Here is a 22,676-nt window from a genome sequence, read left to right on the forward strand (position 1 = left end):
ATAGGTCTTGCTGTGCTCCCTGAGCCATTCTCCTGGCCTTGGAGCATCATAAGTCACATGATTACACTGCTGCTGGCATGTTTCTATGTGATGTACAAGAGAGAACTAAAGATGAGGCTATACACAATCTGTCTGAAATGAAAAGAAAAAGATAATTGTTACTGTTTACAAAATTTATAAAACGGCATCAATTTCATTGAGTACCCTGCCTGTTCACTTCCACCAGAGTGCTTGCATTTCCTTGTGTCCTGTCTGCTTGGCATGTATGGGTCTTTGCTTTGGAAACTGGTGCCCGTTTTGCTGATGCCCTAAGCACACACTTGCCATGTTTATTGGGTAATCAGTTCCTGGTCCTTTGGGTATAAACTGAAGGTAATGGCAGAGATGCATTCTTTCTGAAGACTCTGGTGGAAAATTCATTCCTTGACTTTTATGGCTTCTAGAGGCCACCAACATTCTTTGGCTCATGGATGGATCTCTCTAACCTCTCCTTCTGTTGCCTCATTTCCTTTTCTGACTCTGGCCCTCAAGTCATCTTTTTATAAGGGACCTGTGATTATATTGGGTCCACCCAAGAAATCCAGATTAATTTTTCCATGGCAATATCCTTAACTTAATCAAATCTGCAAAGGCCCTTTTGCAGTATAAGCTAACATATCACAGTTTTTGGATATTACGACATGGAAATCTTCACTGAGGCATTATTACACCTACCACATCTGACCTCTGGTCTCCAAACGTTCACACCTGTCCCACATGCAGAAACATGCACTTTGTCCCAATATCCCTCCAAATCTTAATCCATTATAGTACTAACTCAAAGTCCTAAATCTCATCAGCTCAAAAGTCCCAAATTTTTCATTTAAATTCCCTAAATTAGGTATAGGTGAGGCTCTGGGTATAATGCATCCTGAGATACAATTTCCCTCTATCTGTGAATCTGTGAAATTCAAGAAACAAGTTTTCTGCTCCCAAGAATACAGTGGTGGGACAGGCATAAGATTACAGTTAAAGACATTCCAATTAAAAATGGATGAAATTGCAATAAAAGAAAAGAAAGGAGTCATTGGTCCCAAGAAATGTCTAAATCTAGCCAGGCAAAAAACATTAGCTTTCAAGGCTGGAATTCATGTTCTGTGGTTTGATGGTTCTGCCATCGGAGTCATCCTTTCATTTTCATAAAGGTAGCATGTGTTTACAGCCAAGTACTTTCATCAGCCTGTTTTCGGTCTGATGACTATTAGGAGTGTGAGACAGGGATTGAGGGGTACGTGATTTATTGAGTGAGTCATCTTCAGGATGGGAAAGGAAAGTAGCCAAGCAATAATATGTTCTTAGGTAAAGTCTGGGTTTGGCCTAATCCACGTCATTACGAGTTGGAATCGACTCATTGGCAATGGGTTTGGGTATTTTGTTTGTTCTATGTGAAAGGGGCCCTGGGGTATAAATCACATAGCAGAGTTGTCCTTGCATCAACGGGTTTGAGCTTTTGCATTTTCCACCTCCTCCAGTCAGTCATCGGCTGCTGCTGGGAATGGAGTGGTGGCATAATCTACTAGGTGTAACCAAGGACAATTCACTGCAGAAGGTCGCAGGGGGATAAACCCTTGGGAGGTTGGGTGCAGTGGCTGTAAAAAGAAAGTGGAAAATAAAGGAGCTGAAGGGGTACTAAGATCATGTACTACTGTGAAAGAATTAGATGAGTGGAGTATACACTAGGTTTGTAATTTTATATCTGAAGTGTGAATGTTCCATATGTCATCTCTTACTTTAGGAAAAAGAACAGATTTCATTTATTTGCTAGTATAAATCACTTATTTTGTTTTAATTCTTGGAACTTTTATCTTTAGATTTTAGATAATATTCAGTGTTTTTCAAAGAATTAAGTACTTGGCACAAAATGATTTTTCAAAAATAATAAGAATGAGAATAATGATAAAAATGAGATTGGTTTGCACTGAACTGGTGATCTACTTTCATAAAGTTTGCAGCCAAGAAAATCCTATGGAGCAGTTCTACACTGTACTACATGGAGTTACCATGAGTTGGAATGGACTCCTTGGCAACTATCATCAACAACAACGATAATGAACTTTAATGCTTATTTATGTGCCAGATACCTTTCTAAACCATTTCATGTATATTTACTCATTCAGTCCTCCCATCAACTTTATTACATAGGCTTACTACTATTTCCATTTTACATATTGGAAATTGAGGCCCAGAAAGCTAAAGCAATTTGCCAAAGTTCCCTGAGCTATTAAGAGCAGCTGAGGGATGAATACAGGAAGTGTGACCTAGTTCAACATGGTCCCACTCAAAATGGACAGATGTGAAGTCTAGATATACTTCAGGGACAATTTTCTAATTACAAGCGTTTTTTTTTTTTTTTTTTTTTTTCCCAGCTTACAAATTTCCAACTTACATACAAGTTGTGGTAGTGGACCATTCTTCGTAAAGCATATTATATTAAAAATTGGGGGTATGTACAATGTTTCAAAACAAGAAACAGGTTCAACTTTGGAATTTGCATCAACATATATTATTATTACTGTATAATTATGTTAAAGATGTTTTAGTGTATCTGGAAGTGTTTAATGTTTTTTACACATAGAAAGGTACCCTACATACTGTAGTATATACTAAGACAAACATTTGACTAAAGGACATTAGATATGAACCTACCTAACTGTTGCGATTTACATACCAATTTGTTTCTACCTTAATAACTGAATTCAAATGTACCGCTACATCAAATTGATACATAAGTTTCTAATCCTCAAAGTAAGGTAGAAAACAGTTCCTAGACAGGCACCAGTCTGCAGACCACAATTTGAACAGGACTAATGGGATCAGCATGAGTCAGAATCATCTTGAGTGCACCTAAGAGCAACAACAATGTGGACATAAGACATACTGGAGTTGGAGCCCTGGTGGTGCAGTGGTTAAAAGGTCAGTTGCTATCCAAAAGGCTGGTTGTTCAAATCTACCAGCTGCTCCTTGGAAACCCTATGAAGCAGTTCTACTCTGTCCCAGAGAGTCACTATGAGTTGGAATTTACTCAGTTGCAATGGGTTTGGTTTTTTTGTTTTGTTTGTTTTTTGCAAGTGATAAGATACTCAGGGAAATCCTTCTTCCTCCTCTTTTCTTTTTAAATTGAGGATAGATTCACTTCAAGTGAAATGCATAAAACTTAATTTTCAGTTTTATGAATTATATATATATATACACACACACACACACACCATGGAGCCAACATCCAGACAAAGATAAAGAAATTTTCAGCTCCTAGGAGCTCCCTTCTACCTCATCCCAATCAATTCCAATCTTCTGACTTCTACTAGCATAGATTAGTTTTTCCTGTGCTTTGAAATATAAGAAAGGAAATCAAAAAGTATGTGCTCATTTGAGTATGGATTCTTTCACTCAACATGTTTTTTATTAGATGCATCCATACTTTTTCTAGTAGCAGTATTTCTTTCTTAGTGCTTTGTCGTATTCCATTGTCTGAATACTGGACATCAAATTTTTTTTCATTTTTCACTGCTGGTGTACATTTGAAATGGCTAACGCTGCTATGAACATTCTTGTACATGTTTTTCAAGGGCGATAGGCACGCATTTTCCGCAGGTCTGATTGCCGCTGTGGACTTTCTGGGTTGTAGATTGTATGCATATTTGTTTGAGGCAATATTTCCAAATTATGTCTCTGAGCAGATGTACCAGTTGACAATCTCATCAGCAATGTATGAAAGTTTCAGCTCTGTATCATCAGAGACACTTGTTATCCTCAGTTACTTTAACTAAAGCAATTTTGGTGAAAGGTAGTATTATTTCATTGTGTTTGTTAATTTGCATTAAGTATATTCTTTAGTGAAGTGTATGTTTAGTCTTCACTCTTTCTCATTGAGTTTCAGCCTTTTTTCTTAGTGTTTCATAACAGTTCTTCATCTATTCTACATAAGGGTCCTTTGTCAAATGTAAGTATTGAAATATCTTCTCCTAGAGTGTGGTTAATCCCCTCTTCGTAAGGAGAAGGGGGCTTGAAAAACTTTGCAAGAAGAGAAAAAAAGAAAAAGTGGGTAGAGAGAGAAGTTGAAAACACAAGAGGAAGTTCCATCATACATCTTTCTGGCGGTTGGAGAAAAAAATGGGCAAGGCGGTTTACTTGGAGTGGGAAAATGAGGTGGAATGTCCTACGAGCAGAATGTGTTTTTTGGTCTTCAATCTCTTTACTTATTTCCTGGTGTAGTTGAGGGCTTTAGAAATAGTGAAATTTGAAACAGTGGATTTTCTCTCTGGTCAGCTGTTAGATCTGCCAAACCACTTAGAAATATGGATAATATTTCAAGAAAGGTCTTCATGAGGTTTCTTCCGTGAGAGGGGTGTGGCTCAATAGGAGATTGTCCTTTCCTTGAGAGGGTCTGAAATCACGTACACGTACCTGGTTTTTACAATTCCTTAAAGTTCTTTTTTTTCTTTTTTTTTTGCTTTGCTTTTTAATATACATTTTGGGTACTCATAGGTATTAAACGCATTATCCGATGGATTGCCTTGAAATGTTTCCCTCTTTATACTCCATGTATCTCCTCACCACCCATGATGCCTCTGTCAGCACAAGGAAGAAGGAAGGAAATACAGAAAACAAAATTGGCTTGTTCAGAATTTCCTCAAATGGAAGCAAGAAGCCCGCCAGCACATTAACCTGCTCACTAATCCTCTGTTCCCTTTTGCAGTGTCATTGAAGCGCAAGACAGAAAAAGAAGGACTGAAAGAAGAGAAAAAGAACAGGCTCGATCATTTCAGTTGAAATTCCCTCAGTTTTCTCAGCACTGTTTGGAGCATGAAAGAGCCAGAAGTTACTAAGCAGAAAAACATCACCCTGTTTTACCTGTTCCTCCCCTTTGTTGCCATCCCTGTCCTCTACCTACCTGTCCATGGTCTCAGAATATTGGATTCCATTTTCAGACATGGATGGTAATGGAGCCTTATAATTTTGTCTCTGAGCAAGTACATAATATAGAATAAGTTAAAACTAAATATTTGACATCACATCAGCTGTGATAATATTTTGAAGAAAGACTGAAATGACCATTTTCAGGCTGCAGAAATAGGTCAGTTGGGAGAGCAATAGACTGAAGATCTGAAGATCCCTGGCTGGATTCCAGGTTTCCACAACTGAGGTCAATTTTGCTTTATTTCTTTCTTAAAAAGCATTTGCATTCCAAGGCTTTGGATTCTAATAGAAATGAATACTGCAGTTATCCAACACAGTAGTATTAAAAAAAAAAAAACTCTGTCTAGGAACCTTGGTGGTGCAGTTGTCAAGTGTTTGGCTACTAACAAAAGGTCGGTGGTTCCAACCTAACAGCCGCTCGGGGAGAGAAAAACGTCACTGTCAGCTTCCATAAAGATTTACAGCCTTGGAAACCACATGGAGCAATTCTACCCTGTCCATAGGTTTGCTATGAGTCAGAATCGATTGGGCAAGAATGAGTTTGATTTGGTTTGGTTTTGAGGTCTTCTGTGAAATGCTAACCGACATTTTGCGTATTTTATTTAAAATTTTAAGAATAAGGAACTGAAATTTAATAAGGAAACCTAGGAACTGATGGAGTACAGAATTCCAATATGCTACATGCTGTTGCATGTATGATTCATTTCTGCTCTGATGTTATATATTATCTGTGGGGACATCTACCACAGCCTTCACCAGAGTCCAGTACAGCTAGATGGTGCCCGGTTACCACCAATGACTGCAGTGACAGGGATTACAACAGAGGGTGCCAGACAGAGCTAGAGAAAAACATAGAACAAAATTCTAACTCACAAAAGAAGACCAGACTTGCTGGCCTGACAGAGACAGGAGAAACCCCAAGAGTATGGCCCCTGGACACCATTTTAGCTCAGTAATGAAGTAATTCCCAAGGTTCACTCCTCAGCCCAAGATTAGACAGGCCTGTAAAACTAAACGAGGATAAAGGAGCACACCAGCCGAGGGGCAAGGACTAGAAGGCAGGGGGGTACAGGAAAGCCGGTTATAGGCAACCCAAGGTGGAGAAGGGAGAGTGTTGACATGTCGTAGAGTTGTTAACCAGTGTCATAAAACAATATGTGTACTAACTGTTTAATGAGAAACTAGTTTGTTCTGTAAGCCTTCATCTAAAGAACAATTAAAAAAAAAAGTAAATAAGGAACTGAAATTCAATGTGGAAACCTAGAAATTGATGGAGCAAGGAATCCCATATGCTACATGCTGTTGCACTTATGACTTTCATTTCTGTTCTCATACTAGTATTATGTGCGTAGGGAAAGATATATTTTTAACCAGAAGAAATGTTTTAACATCCTGTAGAAAAAGAATCACTACATTATATAAGAAATGTTTCTGGCTGGTGCAAATATTTTGTGCCCAGTAACCTAACGGTAACTGAAAGGTTGGCAATTGGAATTGATACAGCAGCACCATCTAAGCCTGGTAATCTGCTTCCTTAAAAATTGTTGTTGGTTGCTATCCAGGCGATTCTGACTCATGTTGATCCCATGGGGTGACCCCATGTGTTGGCTGTAATCTTAAATGAAGCAGACGGCCTGCCTTTTCTTCCACTGGAACCAACAATCTTTAGGTTAGCAGTCAAGTGTAATTGTGCCCCTGGTCATCCTTAAAGATCAAACCAAAAACTCAAAACGATTGTGATGGAGCCAATTTCCACTCACAGCTGTAATCTTTCCCAGAACCCACTGACTGCCTTCTTTCTCCCAAATAGCTGCTGGTTGGTTTGAACTGGCCAACATTTTGGTTAGCAGCCCAGCGCTTAACCACAGATTAGAGCCAAAGAAACCTTATGGAGGAGTTCTACTCTGTACACATGGGGTCTCCATCCAAGAGTTAGAATCGATTTGATGGCAACGGAGGAATGCCCATTCAGCACCAACAGGGGATTTCTTTCCTTCGTCCCTTCCAATTTCTTCTTTTCCTTCTATCTCCCACAGTGAGAGCGCTGGTTACCAACAACCTCAATATGTGTACTCATTTTCTCAAGCCAAAACTTCACACGAAATAATATCAGAATTGCTACATCCATTACCCTAATCATTGCCATGGAGTCCATTCTGACTAATAGCTACCCTATACGATAGAGCAGAACTGCCCCATAAGATTTCCAAGGAGCACCTGGTGGATTCAAACTGCCAACCTTTTGGTTAGCAAAGTCAAAGAGCTGATATGCAGAGTTTAATATTTGCTTGTCATTCTTTTTGTCTTACAGTGAGGACAAAGCACTATGGAAAACATTTACTTGAATCTATTCTCTCTTTTTCCTCCTATGTGGATGTTATTCTTTCAAAATATGTTAGCTTTATTTGTTTCTATTTGTATTTAATTTTACAGTATTTTCACAAACACTTGAGTTAGTTTTATTGACTTATTTGCCTCTGTAACACATTAATATGTTCCCAAGAGTCAAAAGAATACAAAAAGTCAATTCAGACAAGTTCCAAGAGAATGTTGTAACTTGTGATTCATCCAGGTGATAGAATGGAAGCAGGCTCCGGGTAATCTGGTGGAAGAGCATTGACTAGGAACAGTATTGTTCTTTCTAGTACTAAGATAACCTTCTCTGGGTGTGTCTGCGTCTGGGAGTGTGCAGTGTAGGGAGTTTGGAAATAGTGGAATTGAACTTAAAGTGATTTTATCTTGACTTAATCTTCAGAGACTCTGAGAATAGTCATGAAGATTCCTCTCAGATGGGGGGCTAGCTGGGGGCATAGTTCAGTGGTGGAGCACTGTGCTTAGCATGCATGAAGCTTTGGGTTCAATCCCTACTCTCATTTTTATCCTCACAACTCAGGCCAAAGATCTTACTCTCAGAACCTTACTTCTTCTTGTTTTTTAATTGTGCTTTAAGTGCAAGTTTACAAAGCAAGTCAGTCTCTCATACAAAAATTTATATACACCTTGCTATATACTCCTGATTTCTCTCCACTTAATGAGACAGCTCACTCCTTTCCTCCACTCTCTTTTCGTGTCCATTCGGCCAGCATTTGACCCCTTCTGCCCTCTCAACTCCCCTCCACATAGGAGATGCCAGTATATTCTCATGTGTCTACTTGATCCAAGAAGTTCATTCTTCACCAGTATCATTTTCTATCCCATTGTCCAGTCCAATCTCTGTCTGAAGAGTTGGCTTTCGGATGGTTCCTGTCTTGGGCTAACAGAAGATTTGGGGACCATGACCACCAGGGTGTTTCTAGTCTCAGTCAGACCAGTAAGTCTAGTTTTTTTATGAGAATGTGGGGTCTGCATCCCACTGCTCTCCTGCTCCCTCAGGGCTTCTCTGTTGTGTTCCCTGTCAGGGGAGACATCGTTTGTAGCCGGCCACCATCTAGTTCTTCTGGTCTCAGGCTGATGTAGTCTCTGGTTTATGTGGCCCTATCTGTCTCTTGGGCTCATAATTACCTTGTGTTTTTGGTGTTCTTCATCCTCCTTTGCTCCGGGTGAGTTGAGCCCAACTGATGCATCTTAGATGGCCACTTTTTAGCCTTTAAGACCCCAGACGCCACTCACCAAGGTGGGATGCAGAATGTTTTCTTATTAGCTTTTATTAGGCCAATTGACTCAGATCTCCCCAAGAAACCATGGTCCCCAAACCCTTGCCCCTGCTACACTGGCCTTTGAAGCATTCAGTGTATTCAGGAAACTTCTTTGCTTAGTTTAGTCTAGTTGTGCTGACCTCTCCTGTACTGTGTGTTGTCTTTCCCTTCACCTAAAATAGGTCTTATCTACTATCTAATTAGTGAATACCTGTGTCCCTCCCTCCCTCCCCCCTCCCATAACCATCAAAAAATATTTTCTTCTCTGTTTAAACTATTTCTCGAGTTCTTATAATAGTGGTCTTACACAATATTTGTCCTTTTGCAACTCACTAATTTCACTCAGCATAATGCCTTCCAGATTTCTCCACGGTACAAAGTGTTTCACAGACTCATCACTGTTCTTTACTGATGTATAGTATTCCATTGTATGAACATATCGTATAGATGGATCATGTTTTTTATCCATTCTTCCACTTTCTTTCTCTTTATTGATGCATTTAGTCCATTTACATTCAGCGTAATTATGTATAGGTATGAATTTAGGGCCATCAGTTTGATGTCTTTTCATGTTGGAGACAGTTTTTTTTTCCCACTTAATTTTTTGCACTTTATATATTGTCTCTTCCTCTTATTTGTTACTGTTACTGTTGTTACTGTTGAGTACTGCTGAGTCTCTATTTTTTTCTTTTATTTTGCTTTGATGTGTAGGACCGTTTGTCTCCTTTCTGGTTACCTTAATACTTACCGCTATTTTTCTAAATTTAAGCCTAACTTTTTTATTTCTATATATCGCCTTGTCTTCCTCACCATATGAAAGATCTATGACTACATTTCTTAGTCCCTTTGTATTGTTTAATGTTGTCTTCTTTTGCATAATAACATCGCTGTTTCCCTGTTTTGAGCACTTTTTATTTTGATTTATTTTTGTGATTTCCCTGTCTATGTTGATAGCTGATTGCTCTGTCCAGTGTTCTAGTCTTGAGTTGATTCCTGATATTATTGATTTTCTAACCAAAGAACTCCCTTTAATAATTCTTGTAGCTTTGGTTTGGTTTTGACAAATTCTCTAAACTTCTGTTTATCTGGAAATGTCCTAATTTCACCTTCATATTTGAGACATAGTTTTGCTGGATAGATGATTCTTAGCTGGCAATTTTTTTTCCTTCAATTCTTTGTATAAGTCATCCCATTGCCTTCTTGCCTGTATGGTTTCTGCCATGTAGTCCGAGCTTATTATTATTGACTTTCCTTTGTAGGTAACATTTCTTTTAACCCTGGCTGCTCTTCAAAGCCTCTTTTTATCTTTGGTTTTGGCAGGTTTGATTATAATATGTCTTGGTGACTTTCTTTTAAAATCTACCGTATGTGGTGTTTGATGAGTATCTTGGATAGATGTCTTCTCGTCTTTCATGGTATCAGGGAAGTTTTCTGCCAACAAATCTTCAACAATTCTCTCCATATTTTCTGTTATCCCTCCCTGTTCTGGTACTCTAATCACTTGCGGGTTATTCCTCTCTACAGAGTCCCACATAATTTTTAAATTTTCTTCGTTATTTCAAATTCTTTTATCTGATTTTTCTTCAAATGTATTGGTGCCATGTGCTTTTCCTTCAAGTTCACTAATTCTGCCTTCCACTTGCTCAATTCTACTCCTCTGAATTTCTATTGAATTATCAAATTCTGTAATTTTATTGTTAATCTTCTGAATTCCTGATTGCAATCTATCTATGGATTTTATTATTAAAATCTTTTGAAATTTTTCATTATGTTCCTGAATAACCTTTTTAATTTCTGCAATTACTTTATCTGTGTGCCTTGGCTTGTTGTGTGTATTGCTTGATTTCCTTCCTTATGTCTTGAAGGGTTCTGTATATTAATCTTCTGTATTCTGCATATGGTAATCCCAGGAAGTCACTTTCATCTAGAAGATCCCTTTATTAATCGTTTTGGGAGCTTGTTGAAGTGATCATGGTCTGTTTCTTTATGTGATTTGACATTGACTGTTGTCTCCAAGCCATCTATAAGTTATTAGATTAGTTTGTTTTATGTTTGCTTGCTGTATCCTAGCTTCTTGCTTTGTTCTGTTTTGACATGCCCAAATGGGTTTCTTGAGTGAGCTAGCTTGATTATTTTCACCTTTGAAGCTCTGACGTCCTGTCACCAGATGGCTAGAGCTGTTATCAGGTATGTTAGTCTAGGAGTCCATTTACTTTTCTTGCATGTATTCAGCTCAGGTGCCCAAGTAGCTGGTCATCAAGTGCTTGGTAGAGGCTCTGTCCTAAAGACTTAGAGGGGCGGGGGTGATTGGTGTACGTACTGGTATCTGCTTGCGGCAGGGGGTCATGCTCTGAACAAGGCAGAGGGCTGAGAATGGTCCCCCAAGTGTTTCTGAGGAAAGCATGTCCCTCTTCCCTAGCATGTACGGGTGGGTGTGTTCTGCATATGGAACATGGGCACCCAATGTTTTTGGTTGTAGGAATTGGGAGGTACCAGTTATCCCTGGACCTCTGTCGTGGGTGGCTGGGTGACCTGCATGGAGCCACCAGTCCTTAGGCCCCTGATGTGGGTAGGTGAGGACCCAGTTTAATAGGCAAAGCAGTGTCAAACATCAAACACCCACCTCTCCACTGCACAGCTGGAACAGTTGTAGCCTGCCAACAAGGGCCTATTCTCCCACAATAGGCCCACACAGGTCCAGGTAGGGGGGAAAGGTACTCAAAGTCCATGGACTCTTTATGACTGGAAAGGAGCCACTTCTGTCCTGACCTCCCCAGCTTAGTTGAGCTGGCAAATTATCTTTTCCCCCAACTGTGAATTTATTCCCTCTCCAACATCGGGAGGATGGCTTTAGGCACTCAACTGGGCCTATCTCAGGCCCAGGAAAACCAAGAGCCGCTGAAGCTGGCTTGGGAGTGGGGGGCACGGTAAAATATATGCAAGTACTTAGCTTTTGCCAAAAGCGCCGTTCTTCTCTGGTTCCGGAGGTGTGAGTAGGCTACATTGTGGCTGCTTTTCCCTGAGGAGACTGGGGCATGACACTAGTACCAGCCTGCCACAGCTGCTCCTGGGAATGGTGCCTGAGGGTTCCTGGGAATTCAGATCCAATAACGCTTCTCTGTTTCTGGACCGTCTCTTCCTCCCTCTGCCACTCAGCTTGTTTTCTAATTTTGCCTTTGATTTTCAGCGTTCGGAGCTTGTCAAAAATATACTTGTTTCACTTGTTTTTTCGGGTCTTTGTTGTAAGAGGGCTCGCAGGAAGTGTCAATCTATTCTGCCATCTTGGCCCCGCCTCTAGAACCTTATGTCTTTCTTGAGTTGCTTTGGCCTTAATGCTTCTTTCTTAACTAACTTGTGGAGACAATGGTACTCACTTAAAGTTAGTTGTGGTCATCTATTATCCACATGTTCTCTCCAAGCACTCTAAACAATCACTGGTATATGGGCCACCGTCTACACACCCATTTTGTAGGGCTTGGTGGAAACCTGAGTGTTAAGAGGCTAGAGAATCTGAAAGAAGAAAAATCTGCTCTAGTGCTTGGGAAAAATTGATGTTCCTTCTGCAGAATGGAGAACACAGGATTCTCAAATAACGTCAGGAAAAGAAGAATTCATTCTTACCAAAGAAGAGTTCCTTTTCTTTGTCTCATCCCCTTTTCTGGCATGTTCTAAAATGTTGAGAAGTAGATGTCTAACCCAGGTTTATGCTGAGAAGGCAAAGACTCACTGCCAAGTCTTGTTGACCTCTCATTCATGGACGTGGATATCGAGACATGGATATTGAGCAGAAAGAAGCCATGGAAGAGCATAGAAATGTCTTTGTCCAGCTGTCCTGAACTCAGTCTCTGGGTGGATGGGAGAATCTTACCTCCTGAAGAGACTACCAGTGAAGAAACGAAGCACAAATCCTAAACACCATGGGCCAAAAGAGGAGAACACAGACACATTAACCCAAAGACCTCAGGGAAGGGCTACATTGTTTCAGGACAGTTGCCACTTCCTTGTGGAATGATTCTACATTTCCCTAGACATATTTTCAATTATTGACCCTGAGAATAAAAGTAACAGTCTTGATGAATCAATGTAGATTTGATCATACAATCCAGAATATGAACTAAAAGGTTTTTGTGTTTTGACCTAAATAGGAGAAAATCTTTTAGAGGGACCTTGCTGCCAAAGGCTTGAAGGCAAGGACATGGCTAGTTTCTCTGTAGGAAGGGGCTATCAATTATGGTAGCAGAGGTGAAAAGCCAAATGATCTGGAGGTCTTTTATAATGCATCACTCCCTTTCCTTTTCTCTCTAAAACCTGTAACTATCCACCTTCTATCAGTCTGTCACAGGACATCTCTAAGCCAATTTCGAGGTCACCTACTTGGCTTGGGAAGGACTAACCTACATTGACTCTGAACCTATACTAGGAATGAGGAAAAGATGACTGAGAATGTAGTTATTACAGATTGCACAGAGTTTCTGTCTTTCTTTCGTCACAGTCCCCTCATTAGACTCCTTTTGAGCTAAGAGCAGGATGTGAAGAGTAGAGAGGCCAGATAGAATTACTTTAGGAAATTGTTGGGTTTCAATAAGCTTCATTTAAGACTTAGAAATATGTAGAGCAAACAAAGGGAAACTTTCTTTTGTATTATTTTCATTTTAAGCAAAACCTCATAAACTTCCCCAATTGCAGTGGTGCTTAATCTCAAAACTGAGTGCCCATCCCGCTTCTTCTCTCAACAATGCTCCCACCACACCCACCCACTGAAATCAGGAAATCCCTGCAGTTCCCGCTGAAGCCACAATATCAACAATGCCTGAATTGCAAACAAAAATTCAACCTGGTGTGCCCTGTCCACAGTGCTCAGCATGTCTACCCTGGGAGGGAAAGGACAGTGAATCACTCTCAAAAGCAAGGCAGTCTTTGGGAAAATGAACTGAATCCTCTTCTGGAACAAGCCTCCTTCTCTTTTCCTTGCCCTCTTCCTCTCTCTCATTTTTCTCTTTCTTTCATTTCACCCCATCCCACCTCTTTCCTCTGTCTCTCAGCTGATGCGCCTCTATCCTCCCTCTTCCCTCCTGTGTACTCCAGAACAACGTTTACACAGTAGTTTAGTGCACTCTTAGTGCCATACAAACTCATTTTAATCTCTGTATTGAGATTCACATGTAGTTGATATCTTTACCATATCACTTGATAATTTCTTCCCTCCCCTAATAGACCTAGTGTAATATCTCCTCAGCATAGGTCCACACTCATTCAGGCCAACTGTAGAGCTGGGAGAAATGGAATGTAGATGAATTTTTTCCTCTAAACTAAGAAGAATTGGACTTCATGCTAGGAAGAAAGAATTTGTACAAGAATCTAAAATATTTTCGGAGGTCATGTCTTAAATACTTACATCCAAAATGACTGTCACATCAAAATGTAGTTAACGCAGAAAGCCTCAACTCCTTTGCTCATCAGAAACTAAGTTTGAGACCCTGTCCAGACACATGAAGGGGTTTCATTAAAATTCACTTTGCAGATGGTCTTCAGCTGCTGCGATTTCCTCAGTCATTTCAGAGAAGCTGATTCTGAAAGAAGAGCTGTCACCAAAGACAGGGTTCCTTCTTTATTTTCAGTCACGCCCGAGGCCTGTTTTCGGACCACAACTGTCTCGCACATACACCACTTGTTGTCTGGCTCCTCAGGCCTTCTTAGCCTTGATTCACACATGTAAATTAGAGTTACAAATAAATAGTATTAATTTTACCTCCATGTTTAGCTAATGGAGTGCCCGAACGGTGCAAATGGTTAACATGTTGGCCTTATAGCCAAAGAGTTGGATGTTGGAATCCACCCAGAAGCCCTGGGAAGAAAGCCTAGACCATCTACATCTGAACAAATCAGCCTTTGAAAACCCTATGGAGCACAATTGTAGTCTGACACACATAGGGTCATCATTCATCTGCAATCAACTGGTTTGTGTTTTTATTTATTTTAGCTAATAATGTTTAATTATAAGTATAGAAACCAGGCTTGATTAAGATTAATATCATTTTAAAATAATACATACAAGTAAATAATATTTCCTCAGATTTGTGTATTCGCTTGGGTTCTAGGTGTCCAATCAATCTTACAATATTGTAAGTGGCAACACAGTTCTAGTGCTTGATGATTAGTGGCCAGCACCACGTTCCATTCACCCAATTCCTGAAATTGCTTTACTTCGCTTAATAGGGGTGGTCCAATGTCTCGGCACAGTCAAATTGATACAAAATTTCTAATGCTCACAGACAGGCAAAACACAGTTCTTAGAAGGCATCAATCTGCAGACTACAATTTGAACAGCAGTAATGAAGAGATAGGACGTATTGTAGGTGAGGGAACATCCAAGGAAATCCTTCCTTCTTCTTTTTGTTTAAATTGAGACTTCGTTCACAAAGAGTAAGATGCATACAACTTAATTGTTCAGATTAATGAGTTATTACATTTGTACATCTCATATAAGCAACATGCAGACCAAGATAAAGAATTTTTCAGCTCTCAGAAGCTCCCTTCTATCTATCCCAATCAATTCCAATCTTCAGGCCTCTACCACCATTTTTGGGAGCTTGTTGAAGTGATCATGGTCTGTTTATCTTTATGTGATTTGACATTGGCTGTTGTCTCCAAGCCATCTATAAGTTCTGTTGGTGGCAAATTCTCTTAGCTTTCCTTTGTCTGAGAATGTCTTGAATTCTCCTTCATTCCAAAAAAATTTTTTTTCCTGAATTCATAATACTCCTCTTTCAGCACTTGAAAAATCTGCCTCTTAATTATTTCCTCCATGGTTTCTAATGAGATATTCACTGTCATTCAAGTTGTTCTTTCCCATATAGGAAAGGTGCCATTTCTCTCACTGCTTTCAAGATCTTTTTTGTTTCGCTTTACTTTTAGAATTTGTAAGTTTTGATTGATATTGCCCCCATCCCATTCAATTGGCAGACAGGCCTTTCCTCTGAAAACCACACACACACACACACACACACACACAATTCAAACCTCCAGGTCAGCAGTCTATAGAGTTTCAGACTTGTGTATTCCAGTGTTAAGAAAACAACTAAACAAGGCTGTCTCTTAGGGCTGGTGAATTCATCATCTAAACATTCCATAAAGCAAAAAGTAAACAAAGTGTCTATCAGTGTACAAGCAAAACTATACAAACCTCTTTCTGTGCTCAGTGAAAGGCACTGCATCTTTTCTAGTTCCCCAAATGCAAAATATTCCAAAATCCTGACTATCTTTCTCCTTGCTATCTCTACTTTTTGTCTTTTTCCTCTGCATTACTGCAAGATTTGTCTTATTGGCTAGAATGTGACAAAACAGACCATGACTGGGCAGAGTGCTATGATTTCTTTTCCAGTTCTGGCTCTCTTCAGACTCCTGTAGAGCAAAGAGCAGGAAGAGAGGAGTGAAGAAGCAGGGCTTGTAAGAGAACTAATTAGAGTCAAATGAAAGACTGCCTGAACAGGGACTTGAACCCTGGACCCTCAGATTAAAAGTCTGATGCTCTACCAGCTAAACTATCCATGGGCTGTCTAATATGTTTCCTGAGTGCCTAATGTAGGTTCATTTATGTTGCCAATTATGTGTAGGTCATGGTCTCAAATATTCTCCTTGAATTCTCTTCACTGCCAAGAAGATTTTGTTTGAAAGAGATGTTATAATCCCTGGTAGCATTTCCCTTTTCCTCTCTTTGCCTTGTATCTCTTTAGAGTTTCAGAACCAGAGCCTGATCTCTCGATAAAGCACTGCCAGGTTTCAGACCACAGGGCTAGACCCAGACTACTTCATTTTTTGCCAAGCGTTGTGATTTTATCCCTTCATTTCTTATTTCCCCACCTGCACCTATTTTTCTTGAAGAAACACTCACACTACTCTTCCTGTCTCTCTGCACTGTCTTGTACAACTTTTTTGCAGCCTTGGGAGGCAGAGGAGACAAGAGTTGAAGGAAATAGAATTTGAAGACCCACTAGAACATTCCGTAATGGTGGGCAAGCAAAGAAACCTGGGTTTAACCTTCTGCATCTCTATGCTTGCATTTCTTAATGATGCAACCTGTCTGCCATGAGTAAGTCACTCCTCTTTTTCATTTTCTTTCTAATCCTCATCCTCTTCCTTCTCCTTCTTCTCTTTCTTCTCCATGTCTTTATTCATTATTTGCTGCTCACACCCAAAGGAAAAGGATAATTATCTTCATAAATTAGTGTACATTAGGACATTCATCCATAATACAATCTAAGACAGTTGTGAGTTTTGACCCAAACCTGGAAAAAATACAGGGAATCCAGGAACAAAAGAGGAAGTTTTAGGGTGAAGGAAAGACTAATCTATCTAGGGTTGGTATGGGGAGGAAAGACAGCTTGCGATATGGCAAAGACTATTGTTTATTTCTTCCAAATAATTCAGCACTTCCAAGAAACCAAGACCATGTGAAAACTGAGAGAATTTGTAGTTACTTTAGGAATTTGTGATTTTCTCATCTCTCGTACCCTATGAATATATAAAGCATAGTTGGGGGTGGGTCACACAAACTCACCTTGGATTGGCTTGTGTGTCAATCTGCAAGGGAACTAGAGAAAACTTTTAAGCAGAGTATCTAGGGGGGTTACCCTTTAAATGAATCAAGAATGCTTTGAAGGTATTTTGGCTCTCTTCTCCCTACTTGAAGTAGCTTGGAAGTCACCAAACTGCACTCAGAGATCAGGACCACTCTCCCAGGGAGGTTTGGGACTCAGGACCCAGGCCCATTGGCATATCAGGTTGGTAGAGGACCAAGTTGTCAAAACATATGTTATGAATGGATTATAATAAAATATTTTTCTAATGTTAAAAGCTGGCATTTCTGACAAGACCTATACCCCTCATGAACTTAGATGAAAAAATCCTCAACAAAATTCTAGCCAATGGAACTCATCATCATATCAAAAAAAAATAATTCACCATGACCAAGTGGGATTCATACCAGGTATGCAAGGACGGTTCAAAATTAGAAAAACAATTAATGTAATCCATCATATAAATAAAACAAAAGACAACAATCACATGATTTTATCAATTGATGCAGAAAAGGCATTTGACAAGTTCAACACCCATTCATTATAAAAACTCTGAGCGGAATAGGAATAGAAGGGAAATTCCTCAACATAATAAAAGGCATTTACACAAAGCCAATGGCCAACATCATCCTAAATGGAGAGACCCTGAAAGCATTCCCCTTGAGATCGGGAACCAGACAACGATGCCCTTTATCACCACTGTTATTCAACATTGTGCTGGAGGTCCTACCTAGACCAATTAGTCTAGATAAAGAAATAAAAGGATCCACACTGGCAAGGAAGAAGTAAAAGTTATCTCTATTTGCAGATGATATGATCTTATACACAGAAAAACCCTAAGGAAGCCTCAAGAAAACTACTGAAACTAATAGAAGAGTTCACCGTAGCATCAGGATACATGATAAACATACAAAAATCAGTTGGATTCCTCTATAGTAAAAAAAAGAACATCGAAGAGGAAATTACCAAATCAATACAATTTAGAGTAGCCACTGAGAAGATAAAATATTTGGGAATAAATCTTACCAGAGATCTAAAAGACTTATACAAAGAAAACTACAACACACTTCTACAAGAAACCAAAAGAGACCTACGTAAGTGGAAAAACATACCTGCTCATGGAGAGGAAGACTTACCATTTTAAAAATGTCTGTTCTACCAAAAGCCGTCTATAGATTTAATGCAATTCTGATCCAAATTCCAATGACATTTTTCAATGAGTTAGAGAAACAAATCACCAAGTTCATATGGAAGGGAAAAAGGCCCTGGATAAGTAAAGCATTACTGAAAAAAAAAGAACAAAGTGGGAGGCCTCACTCTACCTAATTTTAGAGCCTATTATACTCCCATAGTAGTCAAAACAGCCTGGTACTGGTACAACAACAGACACATAGACCAATGGAACAGAATTGGAATCCAGACATAAATCCATCCACATATGAGCAGTTGATATTTGACAAAGCCTCCAAAACAGTTAAATAGGGAAAAGACAGTCTTTTTAACAAATGGTGCTAGCATAACTGGATATCCATCTCAAAAAAAAAAAAATGAAACAAGACCCTTACCTCACACCATGCACAAAAACAAACTCAAAATGGATCAAAGACCTAAATATAAAATCTAAAACAATACAGATCATGGAAGAAAAAATAGGGAAAATGTTAGGAGTCCTAATACATGGCATAAACAGTATACAAAACATTACTAACAATGCAGAAGAGAAACTAGATAACTTGGAGCTCCTAAAAATCAAACACCTATGGTCATCCAAAGACTTCACCAAAAGAGTAAAAAGATTACCTACAGATTGGGAAAATGTTTTTAGCTATGACATTTCCGATCAGTGCCAGGTCTCTAAAATCTATGTGACACTGCAAAAACTCAACTACAAAAAGACAAATAACCCAATCAAAAAATGGGCAAAAGATATGAACAGACACTTCACTAAAGAAGACATTCAGATGTCTAACAGATACAAGAGGAAATGCTCACAATCATTAGCCATTAAAAAAAAAAAAAGCCATTAGAGAAATGCAAATCAAAACTACAAAGAGATTCCATCTCACTCCAACAAGGCTGGCATTAATCCAAAAAACAGAAAATAATAAATGTTGGAGAGGTTGTGGAGAGACTGGAACACTTATACACTGCTGCTGGGAGTGTAAAATGGGTCAACCACTTTGGAAATCAATTTGGCACTTCCTTAAAAAGCTAGAGATAGAACTACCATAGGATCCAGCAATCCCAGTCCTTGGAATATATCCTAGAGAAATAAGAGCCTTTACACGAACAGATATATGCACAGCCATGTTCATTGCAGCACTGTTTACAATAGCAAAAGGATGGAAACAACAAAGGTGGATGAACGGATAAATAAATTATGGTATATTCACACAATGGAATACTATGCATCGATAAAAAACAGGGATGAATCTGTGAAACATTTCATAACATGGAGAAATCTGGAAGGCATTATGATGAGTGAAATTAGTCAGTTGCAAAAGGACAAATATTGTATAAGACCACTATTATAAGAGCTTGAGAAATAGTTTAAACAGAGAAGAAACTATTCTTTGATGGTTACGAGAGTGGGGAGGGAAGGAGGGGTTTTCACTAATTAGATAGTAGATAAGAACTACTTTAGGTGAGGGGAAAGATAACATACAATACAGGTGAGGTCAGCACAACTGGACTAAACCAAAAGCAAAGATGTTTCCTGAATAAACTGAATTCTTCAAAGGCCAGCATGGCAGGGGTGGGGGTTTGGGCACCATGGTTTCAGGGGATATCTAAGTCAATTGGCGTAATAAAATCTATGACGAAAACATTCCGCACCCCACTTTGGAGAGTGGCGTCTGGGGTCTTAAACGCTAGCAAGTGGTCATCTAAGATGCATCAATTGGTCTCAACCCACTTGGAGCAGAGGAGAATGAGAACACCAAGGACACAAGGTAATTATGAGCCCAAGAGACAGAAAGGGCCACGTAAAGCAGAGGCTACATTAGCCTGAGACCGGAAGAACTAGATGGTGCCCGGCTACAACTGTTTTCTCCCCTGACAGGGAACACAACAGAGAACCTCTGAGGGAGCAGGAGAGCAGTGGGATGCAGACCCCAAATTCTCATAAAAAGACCAGCCTTAATAGTCTGATTGAGACTGGAACGACCACGGTAGTCATGGCCCCCAGACCTTCTGTTAGCCCAGGACAGGAACCATTCTCAAAGTCAACTCTTCAGACAGGGATTGGACTGGACAATGGGATAGAAAAAGATGCTGGTGAAGAATGAGCTTCTTGGATCAAGTAGACACTTGAGACTATGTTGGCATCTCCTATCTGCAGGCAAGATGAAAGAGAAGACGGGGTTAGAAGCTGGTGGAATGGACATGATAAGAGAGAGCGGAGTGAAAGAGCAGGCTGTCTCATTAGGGGGAGAGCAATTAGGAGTATATGGCAAGATGTGCATAAATTTTTTTATGAGAGACTGACTTGATTTGTAAACTTTCACTTAAAGCACAATAAAATTTTTTTAAAAAAGACTCCACTTATAACTGATGTAGCAAAATGAAAAGTTCAGATAAGTGATGTTGGCCTATGAAAATAAAAAAAAGCTTACATCAATATGTCACCTGCGATACTTAAATTCCAAATAGATATAAAATTTAAAAGTAAAAAATAAAACCAAATGTAATTACTGGGAATGTAAAGGCAAGAAAGTTACATAACTTTGGGATAGAAAACCAATTTTTACAAAAAAGGTAGAAACAATGAAAATTTGACATTCACTATGTTAAAAAAACTTCTGCCTGAATACACCTCCGTTCTCTTAAAAAAAAATAGATGATGTAGTCTCTGGTTCATGTGCCCCTTTCTGTCTCTTGGGCTCATAATCACCTTGTATCCTTGGTGTTCTTCATTCTCCTTTGATCCAGGTGGGGTAAGACCAATTGATGCATCTTAGATGGCTGCTTACTAGCGTTTAAGGCCCCAGACACCACTCTTCAAAGTGGGAAGCAGAATGTTTTCTTAATAGATTTTATTATGCCAATTTACTTAGATGTCCTCTGAAACGATGGTCCCCAGACCCCTGCCCCTGCTACGATGGCCTTGGAAGCATTCAGTTTATTCTCATAAGGCCAGACTTAATGGTCTGACTGAGTCTAGAAGGACCCTGTTGGCCCAGGACAGGAATCATTCCCGAAGCCAACTCTTCAGACATGGATTGGACTGGACAATGGGTTGGAGAGGGATGCTGGTGAGGAGTGAGCTTCCTGGGTCAGATGGACACTTGAGACTATGTTGGCATCTCCTGCCTGGAGGGGAGATGAGAGGGTGGAGGGGGTTAGAAGCTGGCAAAATGGACATGAAAATAGAGAGTGGAGCTGGCTGTCTCATTAGGGCGGAGAGTAATTGGAAGTGTGTAGCAAGGTGTATATGGGTTTTTGTGTGAGAGACTGACTTGATATGTAAACTGTCACTGAAAGCATGATATAAATTATAAAAAAAAAAAAATTGAGACAAAATGAAACAACCAAAAACCCAAACAAACAAAAAATGCATAAGCAAAGTGAAAAAAAAAATGAACTGTGGAGAAAATATTTGTAATTGCCCAATAAGTAAAAAAACAAACAAACAAACAAAAAAACCAAAGCCAGTGCTGTCCTGTCGATTCCGACTCATAGGGACCCTATAGGACAGAGTAGGACTGCCCCCTAGAGTTTCCAAGGAGCGTCTGGTAGATTCCGACTGCCGACCCTTTGGTTAACAGCCATAGCACTTAACCACTATGCCATCAGGAATAGGGAAACATTAATTTCCCTGGTATGGAATATGCAATAGAATAGGTTTGGAAAGTATGAAATGTGGAAAAACAATAGATTCCTATTGGCTTGTTTGTCCCTGGGTGGCGCTAACCGTTATTTGGCTGAGCTGTTAAACGAAAGAGTGGAAATTGGAGTCCACCCATAGGCACCTCGAAGAAAAGCCTGGTAATTTACTTCCAAAAAATCAGCCATCAGAAAACCTACGGAATACTCGCCTCCAAACACTATGTCCAAATGTTCTGCTATACATTTTTACCAGTGGGCTTAGACTCTGAAAAGAAGTGTCATGTCACATGATTCCATTTGCAGATTAAGAAAGCAAGCCAGAGTACAAGAACCACAGACCTCCCCCTCAAGGGTTGAGAGCCACACTGCCCCAGAGGCTTCCAGTAGAGGAAAAAGGAGAAACCGAAACCCAGTCCAGTGGCCCTGCTTGTTTTATTATGTGGGGGCATTTTCAGAGGCTCTGACTATGTGATTAAAACCTTAGCAATTGGTAGGACTTCCTATTCTTTGGTGTTTTAAACTAGAATCGTCCAACTCAACTATTCCAAGGACAGAGCCTATTAAAATAACCGTGTGGGGAAAAAAAGAAAAAACCTTATGGAACACAGTTCAAGTCTGACACACTTGGAGTCTCTGAGTCACAGTTGACTCTGACTGGTTATGGGCTTGTTTATGCGGGTAA

At 39.6% G+C, this 22,676-nt stretch overlaps 1 non-coding gene across 1 annotated transcript; it reads right to left on the reverse strand.

The window, feature by feature from the left end:
- Positions 1-16,069: 16,069 nt before the first annotated feature.
- TRNAK-UUU (transfer RNA lysine (anticodon UUU)) lies at positions 16,070-16,144 on the reverse strand. Its single transcript has one exon. It is a non-coding gene; the product is annotated as a tRNA-Lys (tRNA).
- Between the last annotated feature and the right edge of the window lie 6,532 nt (positions 16,145-22,676).

This window comes from Elephas maximus, chromosome 1 (genome assembly GCF_024166365.1).
Source record: "Elephas maximus indicus isolate mEleMax1 chromosome 1, mEleMax1 primary haplotype, whole genome shotgun sequence".
NCBI lineage: Eukaryota > Metazoa > Chordata > Mammalia > Proboscidea > Elephantidae > Elephas > Elephas maximus.